Here is a 12,071-nt window from a genome sequence, read left to right on the forward strand (position 1 = left end):
GATAGACACAGCAAGAGAGGGAACACAAGCAGGGGGAGTGGGAGAGGGAGAAGCAGGCTTCCCGCTGAGCAGGGAGCCCGATGTGGGGCTCGATCCCAGGACCCTGGGATCATGACCTGAGCCGAAGGCAGACGCTTAACGACTGAGCCACCCAGGCGCCCCAAGTTGATGGTATTTTGATAGGGATTGCACTGAATGTATAGATTGCTCTAGGTAGCATAGACATTTTAATAATATTTGTTCATCCAATCCAGGAGCATGGAATGTTTTTCCATTTCTTTGTGTCTTCCTCAATTTCTTTCATGAGTGTTCTATAGTTTTTTGAGTATGGATTCTTCGCCTCTTTGGTTAGGTTTATTCCTAGGTATCTTATGATGTTTGGTGCAATTGTAAATGGGATCGACTCCTTAATTTCTCTTTCTTCTGTCTCATTGTTAGTGTATAGAAATGCAACTGATTTCCGTGCATTGATTTTATATCCTGACACTTTGTTGAATTCCTGTATGAGTTCTGGCAATTTTGGGATGGAGTCTTTTGGGGTTTCCACATAGAGTATTATGTCATCTGCAAAGAGTGAGAGTTTGACTTCTTCTTTGCCAATTCAGATGTCTTTTATTTCTTTTTGTTGTCTGATTGCTGTGGCTAGGACTTCTGGTACTGTGTTGAACAGCAGTGGTGATAGTGGACATCCTGCTGTGTTCCTGACCTTAGGGGAACAGCTCTCAGTTTTTCCCCATTGAGAATGGTATTTGCTGTGGGCTTTTCATATATGGCTTTTATGATATTGAGGTATGTTCCCTCTATCCCTACACTGTGAAGAGTTTGAATCAAGAAAGGATGCTGTACTTTGTCAAATGCTTTTTCTGTATCTATTGAGAGGATCATATGGTTCTTTTTTTTTTTTTTTTTTTTGGTGGGCAGCAAAGCAAGATTTATTGAGTGATAGCAAAGTGATAGTACAAAGCTCCCAAGGAGGCAGGGGACCTGAGAGGGTTGCCCAAGAGGATCATATGGTTCTTATGTTTTCTTTTATTAATGTAGTGTATCACATTGATTGATTTGTACATGTTGAACCATGCTTGCACCCAAGGAATAAATCCCACTTGGTCGTGGTGAATAATCCTTTTAACATATTGTTGGATCCTATTGGCTAATATCTTGGTGAGAATTTTTGCATCCATGTTCATCAGGAATATTGGTCTGTAATTCTCCTTTTTGGGGGGGTCATTGTCTGGTTTTGGGATCAAGGTAATGCTGGTCTTATAGAATGAGTTTGGAAGTTTTCCTTCTGTTTCTATTTTTTGAGATAGCTTCAGAAGAATAGGTATTAATTCTTCTTTAAATGTTTGGTAGAATTCCCCTGGGAAGCCATCCAGCCCTGGACTATTGTTTGTTGGGAGATTTTTTATTACTGCTTCAATTTCTTTGCTGGTTATGGGTCTGTTCAGGTTTTCTATTTCTTCCTGTTTTAGTTTTGGTAGTTTATACATCCATTTCTTCCAGATTGCCTAATTTGTTGGCATATAGCTGCTCATTAATGTTCTTATAATTGTTTGTATTTCTTTGGTATTGGTCATGATCTCTCCTCTTTCATTCATGATTTTATTTATTTGGGTTCTTTCTCTTTTCTTTTTGATAAGTCTGGCTAGGGGTTCATCAATCTTATTATTTCTTTCAAAGGATCAGCTCCTAGTTTTGTTGATCTGTTCTACTGTTTTTTTTTTTTTGGTTTCTATTTCATTGATTTCTGCTCTAATCTTTATTAGTTCTCTTCTCCTGCTGGGTTTAGGCTTTATTTGCTGTTCTTTCTCTAACTCCTTTAGGTGTAAGGTTAGGTTGTGTATTTGGGAAAGGCTTGTATTGCTACACACTTCCCTCTTAGGCCTGCCTTTGTTGCATCCCAAAGGTTTTGAACAGTTGTGTTTTCATTTTCATTTGTTTCCATGAATTTTTTAAATTCTTCTTTAATTTCCTGGTTGACCCATTCATTCTTTAGTGGGATGCTCTTTAGCCTCCATGTGTTTGAGTTCTTTCCAAATTTCTTCTTGTGATTAAGTTCCAGTTTCAAAGTGTTGTGGTCCAAAAATATGAAGGGAATGATCCCTATCTTTTGGTATTGGTTGAGACCTGATCTGTGACCCAGTATGTGATCTATTCTGGAGAATGTTCCATGTGCACTCAAGAAGAATTTGTATTCTATTGCTTTAGGATGGAATGCTCTGAATATATCTATGAAATCTCCATCTGCACTCTGTGCTCACCCAGCCTGTGACCAAGCATTTCTATCTCTGGCACGTGACTCCGTTTCAAGTCTCCAAACCCTGCAGACTCCTGAGGTGTGCACCCGTGCTGCTCCTCCCTGGGGAGAAAGTGGGGGTGGGGGCTGTCTTGCCACAGTTTTGCTGTGGGCTGTGGGCCTCTGCTTGGAGAACGGCCACCTGACTTCTCCTCAGTTTGCAGTATATGGCAGCCCTGAGCTGATAGCAGCTGTCTTCCCTGTTCTGATGCTTCCCTGTTCTCTGCTGCACTCAGACACCCCCGGTCTTCCTGTGACCCCCAGGATCCTGAGACCACACTGTCTCATCTAGGAGTCTGCCCTGCTTTGCCACCTGAATACCTTTCAGGCAGGGCCTATCCCTCACTTGAGCAGACTTCTAAAATTTCTGATTTTGTGTTCCTCTGCTATATCACTTTCTGGTGCTGGCTTATGAAGGCTCCCTCCCCTCATGGTTTATCTTCCCATATATCACCTCGGATTCACTTCTCTGCACCTCCTACCTTATAGAAAGTGGTCACTTCTCTATTTGTAGAGTTGCAGCTATTTTCTTAGATCTCCGGTTGAGTTCACAGGTGTTCAGAATGATTTGATAGCTATCTAGCTAAATTCCTGGGACCGGATGAAATTAAGGTCTCCTACTCCTCCGCCATCTTGGACTATGCTGCAGTCCTCTGTGTTCTTGATCACCCCAGGGAACCAGTCATGCTGCTTTTGTCACCAGGACAGCCACTGGGGCAAACTCAGACTGAGAACCATGATTTATTGTGAATAGTTGGGAACATGTTTGGCCCCATGGGGTGGGATGGTGAGGAAGAGGCAGATGCAGACCCCACCAGGTTCCTAGTGCTTGAACTCCCTGCTCTCTGGAAGGGCCCTGTGCCAGATCCGTGTTACTCAGTATGGGGCCCGAGGACCCCGCTGGGTGTGGGCTGTTAATGATCTAGTAAGTACAGAAATTTAAAGCAGGCATTTAGACATATGACAGCCATTTGAACGAGTAATGATCTGTTGAATATAATAATATAATATATAATATTATAATGAAATATGATAATAAGAAAGTTGGCTTGCATCTTGTATCTTTTTTTCCATGTCATTTTTCTAGAAATTTATTTTTTATCATATTTTATAGAAATCTCAGTCCATGATGGATTGGAACTTGAGAAACAAAATACCCACTAGTTCATCACCATAGAGGATTTAAGTGCTGGGACCAGCCACTCCCTGGAATTCCCCTCGTGCTGAGATGCCAGGACCCTTTGAGGGGGATGTGCCTTTGCCTGCAGCGACCTTGGGCCCCGACCCCTGGGATTAATTGCCATGACAGAAAGACACAAGGCTGGCTTTTTGGGCCCTGGCCTGCTCACTTTGCCTGGGAAGTAGAGCCTTTAGGTACCTCTTGTTGTACCTAGAGGAGCCTGTTCTTATTTAAAATTTTGATACTTTGTTCATCATGTTTGTTTTGCATTCATTTGGATTATTTAGAATATTACATTAAAATATTATTTTTCCTTGATTTGAGTTTTTGGTGCCCTTTAAATTTTGTACCCCAGGCCTATACCCTGACTAGAACCCAGGGGCTCTGGGGTCCCCCAGTGGGAGGCCCCAGTGCCAGAGGGGAGTTGATAACCAGAGCAAACCAGTAAAGACTTTCAGAGGCTCATGAAGAGCTGTTTACTGGGTCCAAGGGGGGCTTATCGTATGTGCTGGGGGTAGGCCTGGGCAGTTAGGAGAGGAAGTAGATAGTGAAAAGTCTCTGGCTGAATTAATAGTCCCCTAGTCCTTCCACAGGCTTATGTTCTGAGAAGCCCATTGGAGTTGATAAAATCTTAAAAACTGGTTGGGTCTTGCTGAGAAGTCAGTTAGGTATGTCATGGATAGAATGTTCTATTAACTCACCTACCCTAACCTTCCTGTTCCCCTCCCCTTCACATTCTCCCGTCAGGACTGGTTTTGTGGGGGAGATACCTGCTGGCGTTCACACAAGAATAAGGGATGCCCCCCTCCCCTGCCCAACACAGAAGGAGCTTCTGGAAAGTTCTCTCAGGAGTGGGGAAGGTTGTTCACCAATGGATGATTTTCTGATGTGGTTCCTTAGAGGCCTGATCATAAGGTGACCTCACAGATAGCAGTGCTTTTTGAAAAGGAAAATGTTAAATACCCCGTAATGTTTTCTACCCAGGCCACCATGACAAGGGGCCACATCCAGGGGCTTGAATGACAGATACTTGTTTCTCACAATTCTGGAGGCTGGACCTCCAAACTCAGAGTGCCAGCATGTTTGCCTCCTGGCAAATGCTCTCTTCCTGGCTTCTAGCTCTGTCTTCACATGGAGGAGAGAGCGCTCTGGTGTCTCTTCTTATGAGAACACTCGTCCCATCATGAGGGTCCCACCCTCATGATCTCCTCTAACCTTAATTATCTCCTCCAGGCCCCACCTTCAACATGGATTTGGGGGGGATACATTCAGTCCATGGCAACCTACAATCTTCCACTTTAGAAGGGAGTGTTTGTCCCCATAGAATTTTTGTTTATATTTTAGCTTGTGAGGCTTTTGCTGGAGTTGTGGCCATGGTCATTTAGGATAGCCCCTTAATGGTTCCCTTGGCCAGTGTTTCAGTTTGGGGGCAAACCAGGTTCAAACAATGAAGCTCAGAACCCGACTGACAGTAGTCTCTTCACCACAGCTCTTTCCGCCAGACCTGCACACCAATTCTTGGCAGGTAGCTGGGTGAGCATGACCCACAGCAGAGGGTGCCCAACAGCCAAGCTGCAGAAGGAGCCAGAGGCCCCACCATCCCACAGTCTCTTGCCTCTGTAAGCTGGCCTGTGGCTCACATGTTTTATTTTCTAAGCATGAAGGGACCTTGGCATTCAGATTTCTGGGGCTCTCAAGCTGGCCATGTTGACTTGTCTGTGGATTTGGACTTAAACAGTGCACAGTGAAGTTGCACCATAACTTCTGCTGACCGTGGATTTACTCAGGGAGTGGTTAATCATCAGCTGGGTCCCAGAATCTTTGCACTGGTTGAGCTCCTTCTGTTGTATTGTCCTAAATGTTCCCATTTGTTCTTCAAGAAAATGTCCCTAGAACAACAAGACAAAAATAAATAAATACTAGAAATTCATTGCTTCCTAATTATTTTACTACAGTTTTTACAATTACCACGTTCTTGAGGTTATTTACATCTTCGTATCTGTGGTGGAAAAACTACATGATGGTGTGCCACTCTGCATCTCTTCCCAACTCAGTGTCCAGTGATGTGACATCTGTAGCTACAAATGAATAATGATGGTAGTATTTACACAAGAAGTTGGACCTTCCCCTACTGCCCACCCTTCAGAGCTGAGAACCCACTGTTACACATTTACCAGCACCCCAGTGGAAAGTGGATTGAAAAATGAGCTCAAGGTTTTTGGTCTCAGAAACTGGAAGAGTTGAGTTGCTATTTACCAAGTTCAGTAAAATGCAGAAAAAGGAGTTCTGAGGTGGAAATCAATGGTGTGGTTCTGAACATTTTATCTTTGACATGAAAATCATGCATATGATACAAGTCTGGGGTTCAGGGAAAAGATCTCAGGTGAAGATAAATATTTGAGAGTCATCAGCATTTGTCTGACAGCGCCAAGAGGCAAGATGAGGTCAAGGCAGTGAGTTAGATGGAGGAACACAGTCCTGGGATAATAGCTGGGGTCCTCCAATACTTACAGATCAGAATGAAGACCAACCACCAGCAGAGGAGACCAAGAAGAATGGCCAAGGGGGGCAGAAGAGAACCAGTAGGGTGCGATGTGTTGAAGAAGCCAAGTAAACAAAGGACTTCTAAAAGGAGGAAGTGATCAACTATGTCAAATGCTAATAATGACAGAATTGATCATTGCATTTGGCAATGTAGAACTATTGGTGATCTTGAGAAGAGTCAAGGGGGTGGTGGAGAAAAAGCCTGATTGGCATGGGCCCAAGAGAGGATAGGAGGAAAAGAATTAAGAACAGTAAGTAGAGATGACTCTTTTCAGAATATTGAAAGAGAAGCAGAGGATTGAAGTAGTTGCTGGAAAGGCATGTGAGTGCACGTGAATGAAGATACCCTTTTTTTAATTTAAGATGAGATATATTTAGGCACACTTGTATAATGATGGAAATAATCCAGTGCAGAGAGATAAATTGATGATACAGAAGAGAAGTGACAATTGCTAGAACAATGCCCTTGGGTAGCTGAGAAAGAATGGAACCCAGAGCCTAAGTGGAAAGCTTGGCTTTAGGTGGGAGCGTGGAACCAAAAAAAAAAAAAAAAAAGGAAAAGAAAATGTCCCTAGAATCGCAAAAGCCTCCTGGATGCTGCAGTTGGGACAAACTCCCCACATTTGAGTGAGAAGGAAGTCTGCAAGCTTCCAGGAGTGACAGGGCTTCTGTTGGCCATAGCTGCCACCTGGCTGACCCCCTCCTTGTTTCCAGCTCAGGTTTGATTTGATTCTGGTGGGTGACTCATGGCTGTGTCATACTCCAGGATGCAGAGCTGAACATCAGTCCTTATAGTCCTGGGGGAGATTTCATTCTGCAGCCAGGCCAGCCTGCCCTGATGGGAGGCTCATCGCATGACACGGGGCAGGCTGGGGGCTGTGTTTGTGGGACAAGTGCTCAGGTGACTCTCATTAAGGATGTTTTGGGAAACACCAGCAATTCACCAGGTGAGCTGCCCACCTGGGTCAAGGGGGTCCTGCCCCTGGTCCTACCCCAGGCCAAGAGAATCAGAATCACACAGACCTGGGCTGAGGAAAACTATTTTTTAAAACTGTGCCAGATGATTAAAATAATACTAATACTATTAGTAATAATAGTTTTGTTCCTTTTGTAAAGGATACATTTTAATTATAAAGAATTTAAATCACACAGAAAATGCAAGAAAGCCTAAACTCTACCATCTAGGAGCAGCACTGTTAACTTTATGCAGGCAGAACCCCAATGTTTCTTTTTTTTCTTTTTAAATTTCTTTTATCTATGAGAGGGAGAGAGAAAGAGAGAATGCCCAAGCAGGAGAAGGGGCAGACGGAGAGGGAGAAGCAGACTACCCGCTGAGCAGGGAGCCTGATGCGGGGCTCAATCCCAGGACTACTCTGGGGTCATGACCTGAGCTGAAGGCAGATGCTTAACTGACTGGGCCACCCAGGCACCCCACCCCAACGTTTCTTTAAGCATCAACACTGATAGAAGAAGGCTAGATGGACTGGCACACCTGGCCACACATTCTGAGGCAGGTGGGCCCATGTTAGGTCCCCAGAGCTCAAGGGACTCTACTCTCTGCGGGATCCACAGTAGCCTCACTGAGCGTAGCTGTTGGTGGTTGGAGTGGGCCCTGTCTGGGGAGTTCCTTCTGGAGGCCCAGGGCCACCACCATCTCTGTACCCACGTCATGCTTTCACACATTGCTGGCACCTCATAGCACTCTGATCCAGCTGTCCCCTCAGATGGAAGTGGGGCACAGTGCCATTTTCTCCAAACCATCACCTTAAACAAATGGGAGCAATCAACCATTAACAATGTGAGACAACACGTTAATGTTGTGGCCCACCAAAACCATGGGACCATGGTTACTGCTGACCCCAGTGCCTCTGAGCCAGAGCTTCCCAACAGAGGTTTATGGCGTTTGACCTCTCAGTCCATGGTGAGGCTGGGGTGAGGGTGCACAGGCAGAAAAGCCCCCAGGCCAGAAGCATCCAGCAAAGGAGCCTCAGTGAACCACAGAATGTTGCAGATAGAGTAGCTTTTTCTACATAAGCTGGAGTATTAGTGTCCTAGGGTTGCTGCAACAAAATACCAAAAACTTGGTGACTTAAAACAATGGAAATTTATTTTTTATAGTTCTGGAAGCCAGAAGTCCAAAATGTAGATGTCAGCAGGGTTGAGCTCCATCTGGAGATTCTAGGGGAGGATCCTTTGCCTCTTCCAGCTCCTGGTTGCTGCTGGCGTCCCTTGGCTTGTGGCCACATCGCTCCCATCACTGCCTCTTCCTCACATGGCCTTCTCCTCTGTGAGTCTTCTCTTCTGTGTCTTATAAGGACACTTGTCATTGGATTTCGGGCCTGCTCTAATGGAAGATAATCTCATCCTGAGATCCTTGAATTGTATCTTTGAAGACCCTTTTTCCAAATAAGGTCATTGACAGGTTCTGGGAAATGGACTTTTTGAGGTCACCATTCAACTCACTACAGCTGTGCTGTGGTGGAAATGGACTTTTTGAGGTCACCATTCAACTCACTACAGCTGTGCTGTGGTGGAAATTGTATCTTTGAAGACCCTTTTTCCAAATAAGGTCATTGACAGGTTCTGGGAAATGGCCTTTTTGAGGTCACCATTCAACTCACTACAGCTGTGCTGTGAAAGGCTGGAAGCATGTCCAGCAGCCTGGAATATAGCAGCAAGACGCTGCTCGGCCTTGGGGAGGTGTGATGGTCTGGGTGTGTGTCCCCCCAAACTCATGAGTTGAAATCCTAACTCCCCGGGGTGATGGTATTAGGAGGTGGACCCTTTGGGAGGTGATTATGTCCTGGGAGAAGAACCCTCAGGAATGGTATTATTGCCCTTATAACAGAGACCCCACAGAGCTACCTCAACCCTGGGTGGGGACATAGCAAGGAGTCCATGACCCAGAGGAGGGCCTCACTTGACCATGTTGGTGCCCTGATCTCAGATGTCTAGCCTCCAGAACTGTGAGAAAGACATTTCTGTTGTTTCTATGGTGTTTTGTTACAGCGACCTGAGCAGTCTAAGACATGAAGTTTCCCCAACCAAGGCTCTACCACTTTGTACGCCTTGAACAAACTGCCTGAGCCTAGTATGGGCTTCAGAGAGCTTCTGGTAGCTGGATACCTGGAGGTGCTAGGAGGGTGGCATGCATGGGGAGGGTGTGGACGCCCTGTGCTCCATTCTCCACACCATGTCCTATGCACCTCTTCCCTCCTAGATGTTCATCTGTATCCTTTATCATACCCTTCGCTGTGTAATACATTGCTAAGTGTAAGTGTTTCCTTGAGGTCTATGAGCTGTTCTAGCAAATGATGGAGCCTGGGGAGGGAGTGGCGGGAACCCTGATGCAGAGCTGGTAGGTCAGACATACAGGTGGTGCCCTGAAGTGGAGGCAGTCTTGTGGGACCGAGCCCTGCACCTGCGGCGTCTGGGCCAACTCCAGTTAGTGTCGGAATTGAATCGAATCATGGGACGCCCAGCTGGAGTCACAGAGAAGTGTTGGATGGGTGGGAAACTCACATCCGGTGTCAGAAATGTCGTGTGTGTGGGAATAAAGAAGTGTTTTTTTCCGATGCAGTTCCCCACAAGGCCACAGGGAAAGGGGGCACACATCCTGTGTCCACAAACATAGGAAGGCATGGCGCTCAGCCCGAGGATGTCCGGTTTGGCCTGGAAACCTCCTCTCTGCAGCTCAGGGGGCTTCCTCGGCAGCAAACTTCAGGCGCACATCGCAGGGTGGTGGTGGTGGGGGGAGGTGCCTGGGGCAGACGTCTGTCTGGGAAGCTGGGTTGAGGGGGAAACAGGCAAGCCTGATCCCTGCCTGGTCATCCATCCAACCACACTTTCAAGGCACCTACTCAGTGCCTGGAGGTGTGCAAGGCTCAGGGATCCAGATGGGGGTGGGTCAGCCCTGCCTCCTGGAGGCCCTGGTCCAGTGGGGGTCAAGCTGGAGGGACAGCTTTGGGAAATGGGGGCTGGTCCCAGGCCCCCTCAGTCGAGTCAAATGGATGATGGCTGCGTGAGAAGGAAGGCTCACTCCACCGAGGAAAGGGTCCTTGGGGGACCAGAGGAGTGTGAAGGCCCAGCTAGAGGGGCCTGGGAGCCAAGGCATGGTGGGGGGGGGGGCTTCGGTTGGCTGAGGAGGGAGCACAGGAGACGCCCCCAGCTCCGGGTCTGCTGGGCGCCAGAGGCGGGTGCAAAGTCTCGGCCAGGGCCGGGGTCAGGAATGGAGCAGCAGGGACGACAGCCGTCCCTGCTCCGAGTCTCGAACTTTCGGTGTACCCGGTCAGAGTGCTGGCCTCCCTGCCCTGGGCCGCTCTGGGGATGCCTCTGTCACTCTCTGGCCTGGGCTCTCCCGGGGCTGGGCTGTGTCTCCTCTCTGCAGAAGGGCAGGTCCCCGTAGGCGCTCACACGGTCAGTATGAGATGTGCCCCCCATCTGCTGGCCAGCCTCGGGACGGCCCTGTCTCCACGCGTCCTTCCTGCTGTGGCTGCACTTTCATTTCCAAGTTCAGCGTCCATGGTAAACAGGAGACACCAGATTTCTTTCCGTCCTCCATCCCCGCCCGTGTCAACCCACCAGACAGATGTTTTCCACTCATCCTGCCTCCTCCCAGGCAAGGCAAGGTTTTGAATCGAGAAAGAGAAAATATAATTGCAGTGAGGAGTCAAACATCTTTACCCTTGAAAGAGAAAAGTTGTTCATGTGCTCAGTGGGTACTTTCTGAGTGTGGCCCTGGGATGTGATGGGGTCACAGGCTCTAACCCTCAAGGCACTCAGAGTCTGGGAGAGGGGATGAGAGAGATCCCAGTTGGGGAGCAAAGGTGGGGTGGGGGCACTGAAGTAAAGGGAGCCAGGGACCAGGGTGGAAGGCCTGGGGAGGGGTCTTGGAGGGCACTGAGGGCTCTCCAGGGGAAGGAAGGCGTCCCCTGCAGGGAAAGCATCTGCCACGCGACAGTGAGCGAGGAAGGGGGTGAGTTGGGGAGAGGGTGGGACTGGACTCTGGGTGTGGGTGGCAGGGAGAGGCCCGATGGAGCTGGGGCCAGACGAAGGCCTTGAGTGCCAGTCAAGGCTCTAGGGCTGCATTGCAGAGGGAGAAGGGGAGCCTCTGGGGAATCTGAGCAAGGCGTGATGTGGGCATGCCTCGGAGGGCAGGCTGGAGACAGCAGGTGGAGACAATGGTCCAGGGGGGCCCGGCTAGGGAGGGGATAGGGCTTGAGAAATGCTGGAGAGATCAAAGCAATTCATCCTGGGGAGCCTGGGGGTTGAGGAATGAAGGAGGAGCTGGGTACATCCCAGGAGGTGGGAGGAGGAAGGCATCAGCACCTCAGACCCCCCTGGGCTCCAGGTTCAAGTCAGCTGGCTGGAGCAGGTTATGTTCTGGCCAGGAGGAGCAGGGTGCTAGGCAGGTATGAGGGTTGAGGACCTGGGAATTTGCACGCACACACACACACACACACACACACACTCGGGTGGCGGTTGGGGGTGGATAAGAACAGACATTTTTTAGCGCTTACTCTGAGTAAACACTTTACACGTGCCATCTTATGAACTTCTCCCCATTTTACAGATGAGAACACTGAGCGTTGGAGAGAGCACACAGGTCACACTCCAGGCGTGGCTGGTGATGCCAGAGCTGGATCCTAAACCAGGCAGTCTGAGTGCAGAACTGCTTTGCTCCCTGAGGCTCAGACAGCAGACACTCGCCTTGGGTGACACGGTGTGCCTGTGCCTGGGGTTGGCGTTGGGTCTGAAAGCTCCCCAAGCATTCCCCACGCTGCTCCTCGTTGGACAAAGCTGTTCCTCTTTCTCTTAAGCCAGTGTGAATGCCTTTCAGATCCTTTCCCTCCTGTTGCTTAACGGGCCCCAGGTGTAGAGAGCTGGGCTGCACGTCGTCTTTGTTTATGACACTCTCTGAGTTCTCCACGCAAGACCCTCTTCCTCCTGCCTGCCTCCCTCCCTAGTTCTCCCTCCCTCTCTTCCTTCCTGCATTTTAACCTAATAAACACCCGCTAATCAACGTCCAACAAGAAAGCTGGAACCCTGACA

The 12,071-nt window shown here is 48.2% G+C and overlaps 1 long non-coding RNA gene across 1 annotated transcript in view; it reads left to right on the forward strand.

Moving 5' to 3' along the window:
- LOC145722117 (uncharacterized) overlaps positions 1 to 5,868 on the forward strand; it is a 12,237-nt gene extending 6,369 nt beyond the window's left edge. The window contains exons 3-4 of the long non-coding RNA XR_014146144.1: positions 3,411 to 4,391; positions 4,966 to 5,868. This is a non-coding gene — a long non-coding RNA (uncharacterized LOC145722117). The remainder of the gene's footprint in view (positions 1 to 3,410; positions 4,392 to 4,965) is intronic.
- Positions 5,869 to 12,071: the final 6,203 nt, after the last annotated feature.

The sequence above is a fragment of the Leptonychotes weddellii genome, chromosome 6, assembly GCF_054177405.1.
Source record: "Leptonychotes weddellii isolate Sample4059 chromosome 6, ASM5417740v2, whole genome shotgun sequence".
Classification (NCBI taxonomy): domain Eukaryota; kingdom Metazoa; phylum Chordata; class Mammalia; order Carnivora; family Phocidae; genus Leptonychotes; species Leptonychotes weddellii.